Raw genomic sequence first — 22,690 nt, 5'->3', positions numbered from 1 at the left:
ACTATCGCGATAGTTCTTAAGACGCATGCGGGAGACGGTGGCGGCAGGTTGGCTCCGCCCCTCTGTTCTTCGTGAGGTTGTGCGTCATTTGCTTTTTGCTTCGCGTAGGGTGAGAGCGGAGCCGTAGCGATTTCGGCTTTGGTGGGAGGAGGGGGTCTGGGAAGGGCTGGGCTCAGGCTGTTCCCGTCGGGTCGGGGTTATCGCGGGATCGCGCGGAGGCGGCCGTGGTTCGGCTACAGACTGCAGTAGCCGCGGAGGCGGCGGCAGCGTCTTCGGCTCGCGCTGTACCTAGCCGGTGAGTTCTCGCGGGAGCGGGGTTACGTCCTCGTGGGATCCGTTGGCGGTGGCGGAGGTGGCTCGGGGGGGGGGGGGGGGGCAGTGACTAGGGTCGGTCTGCCTGCTGTTAAGATGGCGGCGGAAGCTGATGTCTGTCCGGCCAGGACCCGGGAGTGAGGAGTTGGCTCTCGGCGTTTGTGACGCTTCTCAGATACCCGACGTTAAGCAGGTGACGATTGGCGAAAAGCCGAGGTGCCAATAAGCCGAACCTGAGGCGAAGACCACCCCTTCTCTAGTAGGTTGAGGCGTCACCATTTCCCGGGCCTCAGCCGCGTGTGGGCCCGCCTTTACCCCACCAATCGGTCAACGCCTCCGTTGTCGCCGCCGCAGTGGGCGGGTTGGGAATGATGGGGGGCAGGAGTCCTAGAGTTCGTTGGGGAGTAAGGTTGGGAGTTAGATTGGGCAGTGGGGGAGAGGGGACCATCCAACGACTGTTGATTTCCTCCCACTACCTTTTTGTGGGCCCGATTTTCCGCTCCTTCGGAAGAAGGGGGACAAATGAATCCTCTAGTTTTACTTGAGGTAGGCTCTACTTCCTCAACCCCCATGGTCTTTGAACTAAGGTATAGGAGGTCAAGCTTTGATGCTCCCCCCTAATTCCACCATCCCATTGAATTTTTCTCTTCTATATGAATATTTGAGGCTCGTATTTAGGTGGGAAAGTCAAAGCTTTTCCCTGTCACCCCCTCCCCGGTCTGCTAAGGCAGGGCTTAGCCCAAGTCCCCTAACCTGTCCCGTCCTCCCCCTTTCATCGGTCCCCTTGACACAGACGTTGACCAGAGACCCTTTCTTGTTCCCTGTATTTATTCCATCTTTGTGGATAGAATCATAGTAGCTTTTACGTTTGTATAACCCTGATCGGAGGACAGGGCACTCATTTCTGCCAACTCTGCTGCTCAACCGTTCTTAGGTGAGCAATGAATTGGGTTGGTGGTTGGATCATTGCTGTCTTCGTGATCTCTTAGTTTTAGGGGCTGTTAGACGCCCCCCTCCCTTGTCATAACCCTCACTCCCCTCAAAAAAGGGAAAAGAAAACTTTTAAAGAGACTGTAGAGAATAACCCTCCAGTAAACCAACTTTTTGTCCTTCTTCCTCACCCGTCATCCCCTTTGCAAACTTGGGGACCACCTCTTTTCCCTGCCTTGCTCTTGAGTTCCTGTGGCCTTTTGGTCTGGACATCTCTTTGCTGCTAACCACCTCTTACATGTTTCTCATGTAATCATTAAGGATTTCTTAATCCTTCTATTTCCACACCCCACCCCATGCTGTTTTCCTGGGAGCTGAATCCCCTAGAGAGAAAGTAGCCTCTTGCTAGGCTCCATAGCATTTACCCACCTCCATGTGCTAAAAAATAAAATAGCTTTGATAGATTATCTCTTGACAATCATTGCCCCATTCTACTCCCATCCCATTCCACAGTTACTGTAGACAATTCCCTATCATTTGTTTCCTTTTTAGATTACATGTCCAACATTGTATTCTTTTAGCCCCAGTGTTGCCTGTATTGAGGAGATAGCAACATTCCCCACTCAAGGGAAGCAGCCTGGTATGGTGGAAACACTGTAATGCTTTGGGTTCACATCAAACTTTGTGACCTTGGGGAAATTACTTTTCAGATTCTCAGTTTTTCATGTGTATAACGGGGATAGTAGCTCTTAATAGTTGCTAGAATTAAACAACTTATAAAGTGCTTGGATTATGATAGATATACAGTAAACTGTGGTTACTTTTTCTTGGTGTAAGAATACGTTGGCAGATGCATCTGTGTCATATGGTAGTTTTATGACCTGGGAAAGAAGAGGCTTTTGTTTAAAGAAACAGTTAAAGAACTGTTAATTTAGTATATTTCTAGAACTGTTAATTTTTGGTGTATTGCTAGGCCAGTCCTATCATTTTTGTGTATTTTTCCCTCCTTGTAGGCCAAGCTTTTTATCTCCAGTGGTTTATTATGTATGAATGTGATTCCCACTTATGTTGACCTTCTAGTCTAGGAATTTTAGTGCAGAATCACCATCCTGGAGTGACCACCAGCCATAATGTTCCTGTCAAGAACCACACCCAAGTGTTCTACCTTTTGGAAGGGATGTTTCATCCCTTGCCTACTCCCTTCTTGCACTCCTTCAAAGGTAGTCTGTCCTGTCATTCACCCTATAAAAGTAATGAAATTTGGTGCTGTACTTTTCACAGTAGCAGAACTTCTGCTGGTTAGTTTTTAAGTGTTCAAATGCTTTCCCCCTACCTCCTTTCTTTGGTCCCTCAGATCAGAGTGGTAGTGGTGGTTTAATCATTAAGTCGTGTCCTACTCTTGTGACCCCGTGGACTATAGCCTGCAGGCTCCTGTCCATGGGATTCTCCAGGCAAGGATGCTGGAGTGGGTTGCCATTCCCTTATCAGAGTAGGGATCTGTTATTTGACCTTACCTGAGCAGGATAATTCCTATCTGAGAGGGTTTAGAAAAGTTTGGGGTACCAAGCTTCTTTTCCAAAGTGAATTGCTGACATTTCTTTAATACACTACTTCCTGTCGTGTGTTTGCTGTATTATATTTTTCAACACTAAATAGAAGTGACTATATTCAATTTGGATGTAGTTTTCCTTACTGTTAATATTTTAATTAGGCCAGTATTAAAATGAGTGCTTTTTACTAATTACCTTGGATGGATAATGGGGTTTGAAATATGATGGTGAAAAGTTTACATAGTATTAAAATTTTACCATAGGTAACCATCTGGTAATTAACTATACACAGACACTGGTTTTGTGCTTTAGTGTGTGCTTTATTTAGTTTGAAGTGCTTTGGAAGTCATATAATTTTCCCCCCTTTTCATTGGAGGACAAGAATGTGAAGAACCATTGTTCTTCACATTGGTTCTGGGGCTTCCCTGATAGCTCAGTTGGTATAGAATCCACCTGCCATGTAGGAGACCCCCGTTCGATTCCTGGATCAGGAAGATCCACTGGAGAAGGGATCGGCTACCCACTCCAGTATTCTTGGGTTTCCCTTGTGGCTCAGCTGGTAAAGAACCTGCCTGCAATATGGGAGACCTGGGTTCGATCCCTGGCTTGGGAAGATCCCCCGGAGAAGGGAAAAGCTACCCACTCCAGTACTCTGGCCTGGAGAATTCCATGGGCTGTATGTATAGTTCATGGGGTCGCAAAGAGTTGGATACAACTGAGCGACTTTTACACACAGTGGGTCTAGCAGTGCTCAGAAATTAAACCTCAATTTTACTTTTGTCATTCAGAACTAGAATAAATATGGGAATGATAATCTATGTGTGACCTAAAAGATTTAATTTATTCTAGGTTGATCTCTGAGAAGAGAGGAAGGAGTGGCAATACCAGTTAAAAACTTTGTTTAACATTCAGTGACAAAGTTCAACCTGAGTTTCCAGGGTGTTTACCATTTGTCTCCCAGTATGGCCAAAAAGCATGTGTGAAGGTGAAAAATAATTTATGTGTGCAATGTTTTTCACAAAAAGTTTAAAATTGTCTTAATGTCAGTTCTCAGCAAAGATAGAAAATTGTCTGTAAAATAATCAGTATCCCCTGTGCTTTCATTTGGATTGAGAGCAGAGTTTTCAGGGGTGCTGTCTAAATGCCATATTAGAATAATTGCTTTAACTTTGGTTTTGAGTTGTTGCTCCTCAAAGCATTTAGGAACAAAGCAGTTCCTAAAAAATGCAACTTGATGTGTGAGAGCTATTGCTTAAGAGGTAATAACTGTGATTGTGTTTGAACATTGATATAATGGTTAGCTCCCCCACACCCTAATAAATGTTGTGTGTCTCTCCCCCTCTTTTTTTTGTAGGTCCTTCTGTAGTCTGACCTGAGTGGGTTAGCACTCCAGAGGAACCAGCAGACCAACTTGGTCAGGAAGGTTCAGGAAGCTGTTGGAGCAGTGTTGGGATTTCCCACCAGGATGAGTATGATTGGCTGTGATTTTAGGTTAGTTTTTGTGGATCTTTGTGGGTAGTGTTTGTGTTTTATTTCCTGGAATGGAGATGGTTGGGGTGTATGTGTTTCCATTCTGTAATTGGGCTACTTTGGTTTCTTCCATTGTCTGGATCTGATGTGGTACTACTGGCTGTTTCCTGTGTTTAAGTGGAGCTCATTACTAAATTAAAGTTTAAATGAATTCTATCTGTAAATGGTCTTTTTAATCACCCTAAGCATCATTCAAAAATAAAATCGCAGGTTATTACATCTAACCAATTCTTTTTGGAATTTTTCGAACATAGAAAAACTGGATAATCTAATGATCCCCCTCTGTACCCCATTACTGGCTTTAATAGTTACCAACTTGCAGCCATTCTTTTTCATCTATACTTCTACCCACTGCAGCCCCTTAATGCCTATCCCCTAGATTACTTTGAAATAAACCCCTGCTGTTGTTTTTTTTATTTGCAAAATATTTGTATTTGAGGGCTTCACTGATTGCTCAGTTGGTAACGACCACCCCGCCGCGCGCCCCCCCCCCCCCCCACCACCGTTCGATTCCTGGGTTGGGAAGATCCGCTACAGAAGGGATCGGGCCCCTTGTGACTCAGCTGGTACAGAACTTGCCTGCAATGTGGGAGACCTGGGTTCAATCCCTGGGTTGGGAAGATTCCCCTGGAGAAGGGAAAGACCACCCATTCCAGTATTCTGGCCTAGAGACTTCCATGGACTGTATTTAAAACATAAAAGGCTCTTTTAAACCTAACTTCAAAAGCATTACCACAACTCAAAAAGTTACCTGATTTTCTAAAATGTCAAATATGAAGCTAGTGTTCAAATTTTAGTTTGTTTGAATCAGGATCCAAAGAAAGTCTTTTTGTCACAAAGGATGATAGATACATCTCTTAAATCTATTTTAGTCTGCATGTTCCCTCCCTTTTCTTTTTCTTCCCATTTATTTGTTGAAGAAATCATCCTGTAGAGTTTCCCACCACGTTTGGTGATTACATTCTCGGTGGTATCTGACCCATTCTTAGTAGGTTAAAGACCCTGGAGGACCCCATTATAATGGAACAATGGCAGTAATCTCCTGTATCCCAGTTGGAGTTGATACTGCTGGCCTAGGCACTCTCCCAAAATAACTAGTCATGGATTCCTTTTTCTGTGACAGAGTCTGATTTAATTGATATCTGACTTCAGTTCCATGTCTTGGCCCTGCTTTCTGCTCCATGTGAAAAGTAGGCCTCCTTGTGGAAGAAGCTGATGTTTCCTAGATAATGACCTGATTGTGCCTTTAGGGTTTTTCATCATGGTTTCAAATTTCCTTAGGTGGTTTAGTTATCTGTATACGATCTTATAATGTTGCTTCTTATTACTTTGATGTTAGTATCTCAGCTGCTCTGACCCATAACTTCTAAGCTATTAAGACTTAGTAATGAGTTCCTCTGGCTGTAATAGTTTTTGAAGTGGCAATACTAAACGATTTTTGAGAGCTTCCACTAACATCCTGATTTTTCAGCAATTATACACAGCTGTAGTTTTCCTGTTGTTTTTTTCATTTTATTCCTTCTGGAAATGCTGTTCCCCCAGCATAGACGCCTTTAAATTGTTCATGTCTTTCCATGTTCAGCATTGGCCATCATAAAATCTACCAAATGTCCCTTCCATGGTCAAAACCTGAGAATGGAACTTGGAATGGAATGGAAGCTAGAATGCTCCAGCCAGCCTTTGACTTAAGCACATGTCGGGGAAGAGCAAGGCCACTTGTGCTTACCTTTAAAATGAGTGCGGTTACAAGTTGAAGGGACAGGAAAGGTTTTCTGAGATAATGAGATGAAATATCATTGTGAATCACCAGTGCTGTGGTTCATGAGTTCAGGCTTTTTGGTTCTTTGTTCATTAATGGAGAAATCAGATCCTTAGTTGTAAATTGACTAAGTATTAAAGAAGTGATTTTTGGGGAATTACAGTGAAATCCATTTGTTCAACAAAATAATTTGAGCACATTGTATATAGTGATTAAATATTTACCCTTGTTCTGAGTTTTCTGTAGCTAGGAAGTTTGAACAATATCCCTTAAACCTTCTAATCCTGAGTTTGTGAAACTAGGATAACTAGATTTTGTGGACAGAGCTTTGCACACCCTAGGCATTTAGATATTTGAATTGTTTCCAGAGTTACAAGTTTACAATAGGAATTCTGTTTCTTTTACTTCTTTTTGTTGTGTGTTTTCAACCATGGATTCAAAGTATTTCTGAAATGCTAAAATTGGTTGCTTTGAAAACATTTGCCCTTCACATTACATGTAACCTCTCTTGCAGTTTGTTTAAATTGTTAAAATCTGATGTGTAGCTGTAACAATATTTGGCTACTTTACAACGATCTTACTATCTGTAAAGTTGATAGTCACAAGCAATTGGGTCTTTTGCTATATTGTTCTCTGACTCCTTTCCTCAATGACTGGTTGCCAAATGTTTCTATGTTAATGTCCGGGATAACTCAGCTCAGAAGATTCTTTGGAAGCCCTCTCATTTGGTGTGTCATAGAGGTTGAGTTGCTAAAACTTGATGTACTTGTTGACCAGCTTGGTTATAGAAACACTTTTAGTTAGTGAAGGAGTGGTTCTCTCTGAGTAAAAAACAACTGTAGGTTTTCTTTGGGCTGTTAACCTGAGTATTTTCAACTTTAGTTCTCCCAAAAAGTTGGCAGTGGTGACATGGGTTGGTTCTAGAATGTGATTTTACAGAAAATCTGGAATTTCTTTCAGCTTCTTATTAATGTCTCTTTAAATGGAGATTGATATTGTAGATTGATTTAGTTTGGATTGCTAACTGGACTAGGTGAATATGAAAATTGTTTTTCAGCTCTAAGATTCTGATTGTATCATCTTAGATGATGAAAGAAGCAGGTTCTCCTTTTCATTAATCTTCAAGTAGTGACTAAAAGAGACTAGGAGTAGAGATGCAAATTATTCTGGAATGACTTTTTAGTATAATTTAGATTTTAAAGATTGGTAAGTGTGAACATAGTGCCATGAATTTATGTACAATCTGTAGCATATCACAGATTTTAAGTCCTTGTAATTAGGTACCAGAGATTATTGCTCTGGAAATACTTGGGTATTTTTTTTTTTTTTTTTTTTGCAGCCATCAGATTACCAAAGATCTGTGTTTTATCTCTCAGTGGCCACAGCACAGGCTAAGCCCTCTGGATCCCTGACCCTGATGTCCCAAGCATGCCCTATTCCTACTCTCTCACTCGTTACCCCACGTTCTCTCTGGCAACGGGAAGAACAGCCTCCATTGAAGAGAGGCAGCCCACAAGTAGGAAGAATATTGTCGGTCTGCCCTTACAGTGAACACACACTGCTCTGTATAATACTTGGGTATATTATAGTTCGTGTCTGCTTATATTTTGGAACACATTTGGAAGATTGCTTTAATGATTACCTTATTTGCTACAATTGTTTTCTTGTTTTCCTGTCTTGATAGAGGTGTATTTCTCCTGGTCTTTTTTTTTCTGGCCATACCACGAGGCTTACAGGATTTTAGTTCCCTAGCCAGGGATCCTGGGCCCTTGGTAGTGAAAGCATGGAGTCATAACCACCGAACCACCGGGAAATTCCCATCTTCTGGTCTTTGCCTTTTTTTGTTTTTTTAAACTTCCACTACTAATTCTTTATTACTGCATTCTGCTGATTGAGTTCTAATAGGTGGAAAGGTCTTTCAGCACGGTGATTAGGAACCCAGACTCCCAGATTGAAGTTCTGACTCCATTTCTTACTAGCTGAAGTTTAGCTGAGTTCCTGCATATAAAGTTCATATAACAGTGGTTCAGAGTCACCGGAAGGGCTTGCTAAAACGCGGATTGCTGGGCCCCACCCCCGGAGTTTTTGATTCTGTAGGTCTGGGGATGGGGGGCGATGTTTTGCATTTCAGACAAGTTCCTAAAAAGATGGTGATATTGATGGTCAGTGAACAAGTGGAATAGAACAGTGCTTGGCAACAGGTGTTAACTTTTTCTTCTGAACTGCTTTCCCAGTCCCTGAGTAAAACACTTGACTCTTCAGTGCTGATTAGTATTGCCTTCAGCTTTGAGCACATTTGGAATCCTTCATTGCAGAGGTTCTCAAAATATGGTCCCCAGATCAACATCACCATCTGGGAACTTGTCAGAAATGCAGACTCTCAGGCTCCAGACCAGTTTTGTTTTAAAAGTGTGTTTTGACTTAATTGAGGTGTCTTAGAATTTTATTAATAGCTTTATTGAGGTATAATTCACATACCATATAATTCATCCATTTAAAGTATGTTGTTGCTTAGTCACTAAATCATGTCCAACTCTTTGCAACACCATGGACAGTAGCCCACCAGGCTCCCCTTCCTTAGCAACCACTAATCTATTTTATGTCTCTAGATTTGCCTATTCTGGGCACTCATACAAAATGGAATCTTAGCATATGTAAGAAGCTTTACTGTGATTAAAGTCTTTTCCCTTTATTGTGAAAAATAGAAAACAAACATGGAAAACTGCCTCAAAACAAATTTATGGTTTAATAAATTATCTTAAAGTGCTTTTGTTACTACCACCCAAGTCAAGAAATAAAATTTTGCCTTTCACCCATAGAAACCCCTCCATGTGCCCATCCCCATCACAGCATCCTGCCTCAGTCTGGAAAATAACTGCTATTCTGACTTCATAGTAGTCACGTCTTTGCATTCTTTTATAGTTTTAATCATACAGGTGTGTGTCCCTGAACAGTGTGATTTACTTTGTCCATTTTTTAAAACTCAAGTTTGTCTTGTCAAGAAGTATCTATATCTTCTCTTTCTCCTTTTTCTTTATGCTTTCTATTGAAGAACTCAGACCATTTGACCTGTAGAATTTCCCACAGACTGAAATTTGTTGACTGCATACTTAGTATAGTTCAGCATGTTCTGTCCTCTGTATTTCATGTTAACAGCCACTGCTGCCCAAAGCTTAGATTCTTTGTTAATTCATTGGGAGTTGCAAAATGGTGTTTTAACTCTCTCATTTTGTTTTCATATGTTGGCTGGGATAATTTATAGTTTATATAAGAAAGACAAATGCTCAGTTTTTAAATGTTTTTCTGGCAATTTAACTAGTTCTGTCCCTTTGGACAGGTTAACTTAATAACCTATCAGTTGCTCCATCTGGGGAAAATACTTTATTTGTGGGTTTTAAATGTGAAAATGCAAGGTGTAGGTGTATTCTGTATGTGGTTATATGGTAATTTATTTAACATACTATTTCACTTAATTCCTCTAACAGCTCAAAGATGGGCAGTCATGGTGGTGAACTCATGGTCAGTAAGCAAAGCCTATCTGGATCCTTCAGGTCTGTGGTTAAGGAGGAATGGTATTTGTTCCTTGATCATTTGGAGGCTAAATCTCTGGTCAGTGATAACTGAATTTTCCACCAGAGTAGTTTTTCACATTGCCAAGCCTTTGGAGTCACATTTGTACCCTCTGGAGGGTCTTGCCCAGTTCTGTGGTGATGTACAATACATTGATTGCCTTGATCGCCCACCCTCCAGCTACACAGCCCCCTACTGTTTTAGTTTGTTCAAGGTTCTGCTGTAACCTTAGTAACTCATGAGTCTTCCTGATGGTCATCACTGTTAACCACTGTTAACATAGTTGAGTAGCACTTTTACCGTTTCGTATATTATATAGAATATAGCATATGGCACATAGTAAGTGCTCAATAAACTAGAAACCATTGTTGATTTCTTTGTTGTTATTGTTGTTAATATTATACCTTCTTTTTCTCTCACACATCTTACCTCTCTTCAGTTCAACAAACATTCACTGAGTGTTTCAAAGTACAAGGAGCTGGGAACATAAGATGAATGAGAGTTAATCTCTGCCCTTGAGAAACTTACAGTCCAGTTTAGGACTGTATGTGAAATCATGTTTAAAGTTTTTAGGGTTTTCCTTTGTGTTATCATTTCTTTCTTTGCTTTATCTGTGAATGTCTATTGTTTTTCAAAACCCTCCTTACCTCTGTATCCCTTCCCAGCCTTTGAAACTGCTGATAGGTGAGAAAGCCTCCAATTGTATTCTATGAATACAGGCTAATATCAAGAAAACCTTTGGGCCAAGATTAGATTTCAAAAGTGACATATGTGTTTGATACTACGATACCAGTTTATGGTCTTTAGATGAACCTACACCAGCATCTGTCCTATTGCTTTAACTATCTTCATTTTGCCTTCTCCCTTCTGCTTCCCTTCCCTGTACCACCCCCAAGATGTTTGCTACATAAAGAAAGAGGCTCCTATACACAGTTAGTGATCTATCAAGTATGTAAACAGACAGCTTCATATAAATTAGGTTTTGAGTGGACCTAGGGTTTATCACTAAATTTTCATTCTCATCTATAAAATGGTATTCATAAAGCCTGCCTCATAGAGCACTAAAGTGAGATGATATATTTTAAAATGTTTTATATAGAGTACCCTACAAAGGTAAGGCCATTATAATTTATGTAAATACTTAATACCTATGTTACTTAGGGCAAATTACATCATCACTGAGCTAGTTTCCTCACCCTTTACATCCTTTCAATTCACTCAACAAATATTTGAGAACATACTCAGTAGTGCCAGGTACTAGGAATACAGAGATGAGTAACTGGAGAATGGAGGGCAGCATGGTCTATAGGGGAAGGAGACTTATAAATCATACTCAAAGGAATCAGTATAATAACATGAGTGAGCAGAATGTGCTATAACAGTTTATAGGAAGGCATCAGAAAATATCACACAGAATTTTGTTAGTGTTAAACAAGATACATGAAAAGTATATCAACTCAAAAATGCTATACAAATGAAATAGTTAAATGTATTCCAAATGAACCAATACCCTCAACCATTATTTCATTTTCTCGTAACTTGTACTTTAGATGTATTTATTTTTTTGAGCTAGATTTTATGTGCTCTTTTATAATTTATTTATTTATTTGGTTGTGCCGAGTCTTAGTTGGTGGCATGTGGGATCTAGCTTTCCCTAACCAGAGATGGAACCCAGGCCCCCTGCGTTGGGAGCTTGGAGTCTTAGCCACTGGAGCACCGGGGAAGCCCGTTTATGAGCTCTTCCAGGATGTTATATACTCCTATAGTAGAGTACCCTGAAAGTAATACTTTCATCTAAAAGAATTTTTTCTTACCCTCTTTATCATTTTATATTGCTAAATTAATTTAGGAAAAACTGGAAAATGTGTTCCTGTTTTGGGAAAAGATTCCTATTCCCACAGTGATACTCAGTTACCTTAACATTTTGGTTACTTTGTTCCCATCTTAATAATAGAATAACATTTTAAAAATAAATCCAGTAGAAAATTGTTGTTTGCTCACTAAGTCATGTCTGACTTAGCCCATGGCCTGCAGCACATCAGACACACCTCTGTCCTTCATTATCTCCTGGAGTTTGCTCAAATCCATGTCCATTGAATCTGTGATGCTATCTAACCATCTCATTCTTTGCTGCCCCCTTCTCCTGCCTTCAGTCTTTCCCAGCATCAGGATCTTTTCCATTTAGTTGGCTCTTTGCATCAGGTGGCCAAAGTATTGGACCTTCAGTTTCAGCATCAGTCCTTCCAATGAATATTCAGGGTTGATTTCCTTTAGGATTGATTGGTTTGATCTTCTTGAAGTCCAGCTGACTCTCAGGAGTCTTCTTCAGCACCACAGTTGGAAAGCATCAATATTTTGCCACTCCCCCTTCTTTATGATCTAACTCTCAACTTCCATATATGACTACTGGAAAAACCATAGCTTAGTTACAGGCTTTTCCTAGAGTAGGAGCTAAAAATGTCTAGTAACAAGAAAGGCTATTCAAACGAAATGTCAGAAATGCAAAGTAAAATGGTATCTTCTTTAAACCATTAGATTGGCAAAAAAAATAATTTGGTAACATCAAATCATGACAAAAACACAGGGACGAATCTGGTCTTAAATACTGTCCACAAGTGGTCCAAATCACTACAGCTATTTTGGAGATAATTTGGGCAAGTTGCATGATCGTATATATACTATGTGAGGGCTTCCTTGGTGGCTCAGATGGTAAAGAATCCACCTGCAATGTGAGAGACCCGGGTTCAATCCCCGGGTCAAGAAAAGAATGACTACCCACTCTTATTATTTTTGCCTAAAGAATTCCATGGGTAGAGGAACCTGGTGGGCTATATATATATATAGTTCATGGAGTCACAAAGAGTCGGACACAACTGAGCAACTAACACTTCACGTCACTTCATATACTGTGTGATGCTGTTTATATATATTTTAAACTAAAGTAAGTTGATAAGTTTATTTGGGAGAAATGATCAAGGAACTTGAGCTTTTTCCTTTTTTTGTAATGTTCACATTCCTGTTTATAAGAAATTGTAAATATCCTGAGCAGTATCAAGAATAATTTGGCAAAAACTTTTTCCTACCCTCTCCCTCCCAAATTGATCACTTTTAACATTTATTTTTGCTTCAAGTCTTTGGGGGTGGGTGGTAATAATACTTTATTTAACCCAGCATTCTGCTTTTCCTTGCAGTTATTACCATGAATTGCCTGATGTTTTTAATACTGTGAGAGTGGTATAAATTACTGATGTAAGTGGAAATTTCAAAAACTACGTGGTGTCCACCCAACAACCTGTTATTGCTTGTATCATAATTAGCATACTGCTTTAGAGTTGCAAAATGATTTACTAAGAATTCTTTGGGAATGGAACTTTAGTTATTTTTGAGTAATGTTCTTCATGATTATAGAAGTATACATGGCTTATTGTTGGAAAGTATGGATAAGTACAGAAATCTCCCCAAATCCTACCATTCAGAGAGAAATACTATTAACGTGTTGTACACAGTTCATTTTTCCGAGGCTTTTCTTTATGCCTGTGTAACATGCCCATATTTTTTTTTCAAAACCAGTCTTTTAAGAAATTATTACCTTCCTTCCAACTTTTCATTATGGGTTTCAAGCATAAAAATGCTGAAAGAAGAGCACAATGAGCATTTGTGTATCACCAGCTATATCCAACAGTAGTTAAGAATTTGCCATATTTGATTCATATGTACCTAAACATGTTTTAATTTTTCTGAAGCACATAAAGTAAGAATGACACCTTTTCCTTAAGTCCTTCAGCATGCATGTCTTAAGAATAAGTACCTACAGACCACATAACTGTTATCACACCTAGGGAATTTGTTCTTTTTGTAATGTTATCTAATATTCAGTCCATATTCAAATTTCCTCAGTTCCCAAAAATTTTTGGCAGTTTCTCCAAACCAGTATAGACATGGTATTTTAAATTTTGATTTCCACCCAATAAATTGATCTCTTTTCCCTGTCATTTTATACTACTATAATTTTTAAAAATATTTATTTATTTATGTGACTATACTGGGTTTTAGCTGTGCTATGTGGGATCTAGTGCCCTAACAAGGGATGGAACCTAGGCCCCCTGCATTAGGAGTGTGGAGTCTTAGCCTGGACCACCAGGGAAATCTCTTCTGTAATGTGTTTAATGGCTACATTATATGCTATTGTATGCACGATTTCTAATTTTATAACCAATTCCCTATGTTCAAACCTTTAAGTCCTAGTTTTTCACAATATCAGTGCTTTCTGGCACACAGTAGGCATTTGGTAAATAAGTATTGAAGGAAGGAAGGAAGCATAGGAGCATCCTAAAGAGAAATCTTTGTGACATACATGTTTATTTCTCAAGAAATTTCTAAAACTGGAATGCAAAAGTGTAACAAGACTTTTGATACTTGTTGCCATGTTGCCCTTTAGAAATACTATCCTGCTTTATTCACTGTGGTATGTTTAGCATATAATACATGTTGATTTACAATATTACAACACCTCAGGGTAAGCCTTGATACATTAGTCTAAGAGAAGAACATAAACCTGGATATATCCAGGATCTTTGCTATAGATGCCTCTCTCACTATACCTATGTGTGTGTGTTAGTCACTGAGTCGTGTCCAACTCTTTGCGACGCCATGGACTGTAGCCCACCAGGTTCCTCTGTCCATGAAATTCTCCAGGCAAGAATACTGCAGTGGTTAGCCATTTCCTTCTCCAGGGGATCTTCCTAATCCAGGGATCAAACTCAGGTCTCTCACATTGCAGGCACATTCTTTATTGTCTGAACTATCAGAGAAGCCCCCCCTTATACCTATATAACTGCTGCTATATTTTGCAGAGGCTAGTTTGACTACTCTAGCTTAGAGTGCCTTGCAGTCTGTTGACCTAATCTGGGGTTCCAATTCCCTGCCTCTTAAATTTCGTTACCTGTCTCCATGAGGGCAACCTTAAAAGGAAATATAATCTGGAGAAGTACAGATGTCACTTGAATACAGCCCTATTACAAAGCATTTTAGATTTTTGCTTTTTAAAAGTAGAGCTATGCTGTCTGAATGGGTGAACTCAGATATCTACCTCTAGCAGAACAAATTACCAGTGGCTTTTAAAATGGTAGTCTTTTCCATGTCCAACTGAAGAGTTGGATAAGACCCTAATATTTGATATTATCCATATCAAACTCCTTATTTTATAGCCACAGATTTTGGGGAGAAGACTTGCCCAAGGTAATATGGCTGCTTACTGGTAGAGTTGGCCATTGAACCCAAGTTATCTGGTCTGATACATTTCCACTGTGCTATATCTTTCCTTAAAACTGAATTTATCTCTGTTTCTAAATACACCAGCAGGTGTCATCCATAGAAGTGCTGGCCCCATTCCTATAAGAAAGTTAACCCCCAAATTGGGGGAAATTTAAGGGAGTAGAAAAGTAAATGAGGAAGTCAGAAGTCCAAAGAAAGTTCTGTTTCTTTTGCCCTTTTCCTATGGTGGTTACTTTTCAACATGAGGTCAATTTGGAGCTTTTTCATGAATCAATTCGATTTGGTTGCATGTTTTCATGCATATTTATGCATGCTGTAAATCTATAGTGTGACTAAACTTTCTGCTTGTTAAACTTTCAAATTAAAGTGGTTTTCTACTCTCATCTTTTTCCTTCCATTTCAGCAGTTTTAAATTAGAAAATTAATTTGTTTGCTGTTTAAAAAAGATTCAAACAGAATAAACATTTCAGTTAAAAATTAGTACCCCCCACAAATGAGTCTCCTTTATATCTGTTACAATATATATGTATATATTATTTTATACCTTTTAACATTTACATACTGCTTGTCCATTTACGTACTATGCATATTTTTATGTTAGAACATATGGCTGGACTCCATTTCTTTTTCATGGTTGCATTGCATCCCACAACATTATTCTGCTATAATTTCATCATTTCCTGTTGTTGAGCCTTGAAAATAGATTCATTCTGGGTTAAAGGGTGGTACTCATTTAATTTTTTTGATAGGTACTGCCAAAATGACCTCCAGAAAGGCTGTATTGAATTGCCATTTCCACTGAAGTGTTTGTGAATGTCCTTTTCTCCACCTACATTTGCCAAAACAAGATATTATTGATTTTTTAAATTTTAACCAGTTTTTAAGTGAGAAATTGCATGTCCTTCCTTTGATTAGCATTATTGTAGTTACCAATAAGGATAAGCAAATGGTTATAATCTCTGCAAATTGCAAGTTCCCTTTTGCTTGGTTTTCAATCAGATTATTTGTCTTAGTGAATTCTGAGAGTTCTTTGTATGTTAGAAGTATTAACCCTTTTCCTGTTGCAGAAAATATGGTTTAGAATTTTTTTTTTTTTTGGTTTAGAATTTTTATGTAGTCAAATTCTTTTCTTTATGGTTTCTAGGTTGCACCTCTTTCTTGGGAGATCGTTTCTTTGCCAGGATTACAGGAATATTTCCCTGCATTATCTAATACTTTTTAATTTGACAATTTGACCAAGTAGAAAACTGAGTTAGTTACTCTTTGCTCTTTAGGTTTTGAGAATAATTCAGGTTGCTCATCTTTAATACTTTTAACATTTGTCTTGAACTTAAGGCATAGTGTTATAAGCACTATGTATATAACATTGTGTCATAGTGTTTTAAGGGATATTATAGTTCCATTTTACATGTGTTTGAGGCCCAGATTGTCCTAACATCACAAAGTCAGTTTGTGGCAGGGAACCTGAGTGCCTTTGTATACTGTTCGTTCATTTTCAGCAAACACCTTTCGATTATAAGTGTTTTAAAGCTGCAGATTTGTTCACATTGTATGGTTTATTTAAAGAACGTTGGAAATGACTATGCACCCGGCTGTATGTAGTGGTGCTAACTTTACTCAACCAGTTTTGTCTATGTGTTGGGACGTAATCTTTTTTCTAAAGGCTTTGTTTTAAAGCTTTCTTGTTAATGAACTAGTTTGATCCTCATGACAAGCCTGGGAAGTTGGAATTGTTTTCATGGTACTGAAAGCAGTTTGCTGCCATGCTGATAATTGCTATAAATAATTTGTTCTTTTAAGCATATAAAAGAATCTTTGTTCCTTCTAAATTCATTTAAAGTAACTCAGAATAGTTGAGATACACTTAAAATTGCTGATTCTTAAGTGGCATGGCTCCAACATTAGTAGACTATTTAATCTTTGGAAAACTAACTTGAGAATGAGACCTGGAGCTTCTTAATCTTGTCATCAAAGTTGAGTTTATGCCTGTACTTAAGGCTAACAATATGGAGATTAATAAATAATTTATGTTCTTCATATACAGATAACATGTACAAAGGCTAAGGAAAAAACACCTTTTTTTGGCTCTTGATCCTCTGTGTGTGTGATATCCAGCATAAGATCGCTGTCCTTAGATTAATCTGGAGCTAAAAGAAAAAGAAGATAAAATAATACAGTGTACTCTTTGCCAGGCACTATCCTATAAGATAGACTGTGTTGTTTATTTTACAGAGGTTACTGACTTAAAGAGTTAGTGACTTCTCTGAGATTATATAGCTAGTAAATGGAATTTAAACCCAGCCTGATTCCCAGGCCTTTCCATTCTGTGTTGTCCTCTATTTCATTTTTACTTTCTTCCAGTAAAAAATCATAATTGTATTGTTGTCAAGTCGCTCAGTCATGTCCAACCCTTTGCGACCCCGCAAAAGGTTGCAGCACGCCGGACTGCAGCACGCCAGGCTTCCCTGTCCTTCACCATCTCCTGGAGTTTGCTCAAACTCAAGTCCATTGAGTTGTTGATGCCACCCGACCATCATCCTCTGTCTCCCCCTTCTCCCACCCTCAATGTTTCCCAGCATCAGGGTCTTTTCCAATGAGTCGGCTCGTTGCATCAGGTAGCCAAAGTGTTGGAGCTTTGGCTTCAGCATCAGTCTTTCCAAAGAATATTCAGGACTGATTTCCTTTAAGATTGATTGCTTTGATCTCCTTGCAGTTCAAGGGACTCTCAAGAGCCTTCTCCAAGGTTCACAGTTCAAAACTTCCACAGTTCAAAAGTATGAATTCTTTGGCGCTCAGCTTTCTTTATGGTCCAACTCTCATACATGACTACTGGAAAAACCATAGCTTTGATTAGACGGACCTTTGTCGGCAAAGTAATGTTTTTGCTTTTTAATATGCTGTCTAGGTTTGTCATAGTATTTTTTTTCCCAGGGAGTAAGCATCTTTTAATTTCATGGCTGTAGTCACCATCTGCAGTGATTTTAGAGCCCAAGAAAATAAAGTCTGTCACTGTTTCCATTGTTTCCCCATCTATTTGCCATGAAGTGATGGGACCGGATGCCATGATTTTCATTTTTTGAATGTTAAGTTTTAAGCCAGCTTTTTCACTCTCCTCTTTCACCTTCATCAAGAGGCTCTTCAGTTCCTCTTCACTTTTCTGCCATAAGGATGATGTCATCTGCATATCTGAGGTTATTGATATTTCTCCTGGCAGTCTTGATTCCAAGCTTGTGTTTCATTCAGCCTGGAATTTCGCATGATGTACTCTGCATATAAGTTAAAGAAGCAGGGTGACAATATACAGCCTTGATGCACTCCTTTCCTGATTTAGAACCAATCCATTGTTCAATGTCTGGTTCTAACTGTTGCTTATTGACCTGCACAGATTTCTCAGGAGGCAGGTAAGGTGGTCTGGTATTCCTATCTCTTTAAGAATTTTCCACAGTTTGTTGTGATCCACACAGTCAAAGGTTCTGGCATAGTCAATAAAGCAGAAGAAAAAAAAAAAGTCGCTCAGTCGTGTCTGACTCTTTGCGACCCCATGGACTGTAGCCTACCAGGCTCCTCAGTCCATAGAATTTTCCAGGCAAGAATACTAGAGGGGGTTGCCATTTTCTTTTCCATAAAGCAGAAGTAGATGTTTTTCTGGAATTCTCTTGCTTTTTCAATGATCTAACGGATGTTGGCAATTTGATCTCTGGATCCTCTGCCTTTTCTAAATCCAGCTTGAACATCTGGAAGTTCTTGGTTCACGTACTGTTGAATCCTGGCTTGGAGAATTTTGAGCATTACTTTGCTAGTGCAATTGTGCGGTAGTTTGAGCATTCTTTGGCATTGCTGTTCTTTGTGATTGGAATGAAAACTGACCTTTTCTAGTCTTATGGCCCACTTGACCTCGAATTCCAGCATGTCTGGCTCTAGGTGAGTGATCACACAGCATACAGTAACAGATAGATACATTACTAAGTTCTCTCCCCCTTATATAAACATCTTTTTTTCAGAATATTTTAAAGCCTTAAAGCCTAGCTTTTATTTTTATTAAGCAAAAGAAATATGCTCAATCTTGCTCTGGTGGACAGGGGCATGCTCAGTAAATCTTTAATCCAATATTCTGCTGATGGGTGGGACTGTGCTCCCTTGCTGTTAGTTGTTTGGCCTGAGTTGACCCAGTCTTGGAAAGTCTATAGGCTCAATGTTAGAGCTACTGCCGACCTCCAAAAAAGACTGAAGCCAACCCAGGATTCCCAGGACTGCTACTGCCAGGGGCCCTGTCCCTGTGGAAGGACACTTTGAATCCACACCTCCAGGGGAAACTGTCAAACACTCATAGCAGGTCTGGATCAGTCTCTTGAGGTGTCACTGTAGTCAGCAAAAACAAGACCTGGAACTAACTATGGCTCAGATCATGAGCTCCTTATTGCTTAAGGAGCAAAATTCAGGCTTAAATTGAAGAAAGTAGGGTAAATCACTACACCATTCAGGTATGACCTAAATCAAATCCCTTATGGTTATGACAAATAGATTTCAATGGATTAGATCTGGTAGACAGAGCATGTGAAAAACTGTGGATCGAGGTTCATAACGTTGTAAGGAGGCTGTCACCAAAACCATCCCCAAGAAAAAGAAATGCAGCAGGGCAAAGTGGTTGTCTGAGAAGGCCTTACAAATATCTGAGGCGAGAAGTGAAAAGCAAAGGAGAAAGGAAAAGATATACGCACCTGAATGCAGAGTTTCAGAGAATAGCAAGGAGAGATAAGAAGGCCTTCTTAAATGAACAATGCAAAGAAATAGAAGAAAACAATAGAATGGGAAAGACTAGAGCTCTCTTCAAGAAAGTTGGAGATACCAATGGAACATTTCATGGAAAGATGGGTACAGCAAAGGACAGAAACGGTAAGGACCTGACAGAAACTGAAGAGACTAAGAAGAGGTGGCAAGAATACACAGAAGAGCTATACAAAAAAGGTATTAATGACCAGGATAACCACAGTGGTGTGATCACTCCCTTAGAGCCAGACATCCTGGAGTGTGAAGTCAAGTGGGCCTTAGGAAGCATTCCTATGAACAAAGCTAGTGGAGGTGATGGAGTTCCAACTGAGCTATTTAAAATCCTAAAAGATGATGCTGTTAACGTGCTGCACACAATATGCCACCAAATTGGGAAAATTCAGCAGTGGCTACAGGACTGGAAAAGGTCAGTTTTCATTCCAATCCCAAAGAAAGGTAATGCCAAAGAATGTTCAAACTACTGTATGTACAATTACACTCATGTCACATGCTAGCAAAGTAATGCTCAAAATCCTTCAAGCTAGACTGAGCAGGACGTGAACTGAGAACTTCCAGATGTACCAGCTGGATTTAGAAAAGGCAGAGGAACCAGAGGTCAAATTGTCATCCATTGGGTCATAGCAAAAGCAAGGAAATCCCAGAAAAATATCTGTTTCATTGACTATGCTAAAGCTTTTGACTATGTGGATCACAACAAACTGTGGAAAATTCTTAAAGAGTTGGAAATTCCAGACCACCTTACCTGCCTCCTGAGAAACCTGTATTCAGGTCAAGAAGCATGTTAGAACCAGACATGGAACAACAGATTGGTTCAGAATTGGGAAAGGAGTACATCAAGGCTGTATATTATTACCCTGCTTATTTAACTTCTATGCAGAGTACATCATGCAAAATGCCGGGCTGGATGAATCACAAGCTGGAATCAAGATTGCCGGGAGAAATATCAACCTTAAATATGCAGCTGATACTCTCATGGCAGAATGAGAAGAGGAACTAAAGAGCCTCTTGATAAAGGTGAAAGAGAAGAGTGAAAAAGCTGGCTTAAAACTCAACATTAAAAAAATGAAGATCATGACATCTCGTCTTATTACGTCATGGCAAATAGATGGGGGGAAAAGTGGAAACAGTGACAGATTTTGTTTTCTTGGGCTCCAAAATCACTGTGAACCTTGACTGCAGCCACGAAATTTTAAAAAGACGCATGCTCCCTGGAAGAATAACTATGACAAACCTAGACAGTGTATTAAAAAGCAGAGACATCACTTTGCTGACAAAGATCTGTCTAGTCAAAGCTATGGTTCTTCCAGTAGTCACGTACAATATGAGAATTGGACCATTAAGAAGGCTGAGCACTGAAGAATTAATGCTTCTGAATTGTGGTGCTGGAGATGACTCTTGAGAGCCCTTTGGACAGCAAGGAGATCAAACCAGTCAATTCTAAAGAGAATCAACCCTGAATTTTCATTGGAAGGACTGATGCTGGAGCCAAAGCTCCAACACTTTGCCACCTGATGTGAAGAGCTGACTCATTATAAAAGACCCTGGTGCTGGGAAAGATTGAAGGCAAAAGGAGAATGGGGCAGCAGAGGATGATATTGTTAGATAACGTCATTGACTCAATGGAAATGAGTTTGAGCAAACTCCAGGAGATGGTGAAGGACAGGGAAGCCTGGTGTGCTGCAGTTCATGGGGTCAGAAAGAGTTGTACAGGTCTTAGCCACTGAACAACAATGCTTAATCTAGCCTTTTGATAAAAGTACTGTGCCTTCTCTACTTTTCTTCAGGATACAGAACTAGAGGATTTTATCCAGGAATACAGAATTCCCCCATACATAGAGGAGATTTACCTTTAAAGATGCTGCGTATTTCTTTATAATAAACCTACAGACATGAGAGAATTGGAGCTGAATAATGCAGAAGAGTTGGAATTCTGTTTCTTTGATTTCCTGTACTGTGTTTATTGTATTTGACAGTGGCCTGTCATGTGGCTTTAGGGGCAATAACCATATGCCTGTGTTTCATAAATGAAAGTGAAAATATTGTAGTGGCTAAGCAGACAGTGTCTTGGAGATATTTCTGGAGGGTGTTAGTTCCTAAGTTTTTCAGGTCACATCTCTTTAGGAAGGCAATGAAAGCTGTCAACTATCTTCTCAGAAAAATACCCATATACGTGAAATTTTTTCATAAAATTTTTGTGATGATCCCTCAGTATAGGGCATGAAGAAATCTAAAAATTTCTCCAACATGTCATTAAGAGGATGTCCAAATTACTGCTGTTTGTGTTTATATTTCCTAGTATATATAGTTTTTTCTAGACCAAAGCAGTATTCCAAAAGGTGAAAGTTGGGATAATTGTTTCACTTTTGCTAAAAGGTATACTCCACTTTATGCAACTTTAATCTCTAAAAATCCAAATTTTTTAAAAATCAGGAGAGTTATGGTTGGTGTTGTGTTGATCTTGTAATTGATTGTGTTTCCAGTTTTGCTTTGACCACTGGGAAGCTGTAATTTAACTGTGTGTTCTGTGTACAGATTTCTGTTGCTTTTATATTACCACTGCTTCCGATCTTTTTTTCTCTGATTTATAGTTGGCCATCTCATAGCACCTTTCACAATGCCCTGCATATAGTATATTCATAACTATTTGTTGGATGAAAGATGCAGGTTGATTGAGTAGTATAAATTGGTTTTCTTAGTTGCAAATGTCACAAAAAGTTTAAAGTGATTTGAATTTTTTAGCTTCATTTAGCATTTACTGAGTAGTCATTCATTCATTTATTAATCTACTAAGTGACAGGTCCTATGCTGGCGACAGGAATGCAAAAATGAACACACAAAGTCCCACTGATGGAAAACTCACTCTAGTGGGGAAGTCTGTTCCATAATTTGCTGTTGATTAGTTAAGTCGTGTCCGACTCTTTTGTGACTCCATGGACAGTAGGGATTCTCTATCTATGGGATTTCCAGGCATGAATAC

The 22,690-nt window shown here is 39.4% G+C and overlaps 1 protein-coding gene and 1 non-coding gene across 15 annotated transcripts in view; one reads left to right on the top strand and one right to left on the bottom strand.

The window, feature by feature from the left end:
* HUWE1 (HECT, UBA and WWE domain containing E3 ubiquitin protein ligase 1) overlaps positions 1-22,690 on the top strand; it is a 153,149-nt gene that overhangs the window by 2,463 nt on the left and 127,996 nt on the right. For 3 of the 14 annotated variants that reach the window (XM_043897309.1, XM_043897308.1, XM_043897311.1), the window contains one exon: positions 4,147-4,283. The exons of 8 other annotated variants lie outside the window; for them this stretch is intronic. The gene's annotated coding sequence lies outside the window, so the exon portion shown is untranslated. Of the gene's footprint in view, positions 1-87; positions 296-374; positions 506-3,660; positions 3,778-4,146; positions 4,284-22,690 lie in introns of those variants that run through there. 3 more of the 14 variants (XM_043897307.1, XM_043897310.1, XM_043897312.1) reach the window with 3 other exon arrangements.
* LOC122691136 lies at positions 7,419-7,732 on the bottom strand. The gene has a single exon (XR_006340370.1). It is a non-coding gene; the product is annotated as a small nucleolar RNA U85 (small nucleolar RNA).

This window comes from Cervus elaphus, chromosome X (assembly GCF_910594005.1).
Source record: "Cervus elaphus chromosome X, mCerEla1.1, whole genome shotgun sequence".
Lineage (NCBI taxonomy): Eukaryota > Metazoa > Chordata > Mammalia > Artiodactyla > Cervidae > Cervus > Cervus elaphus.
Note: the sequence above shows the minus strand (reverse complement) of the source record. Positions and strands in the feature narration are given on the sequence as shown.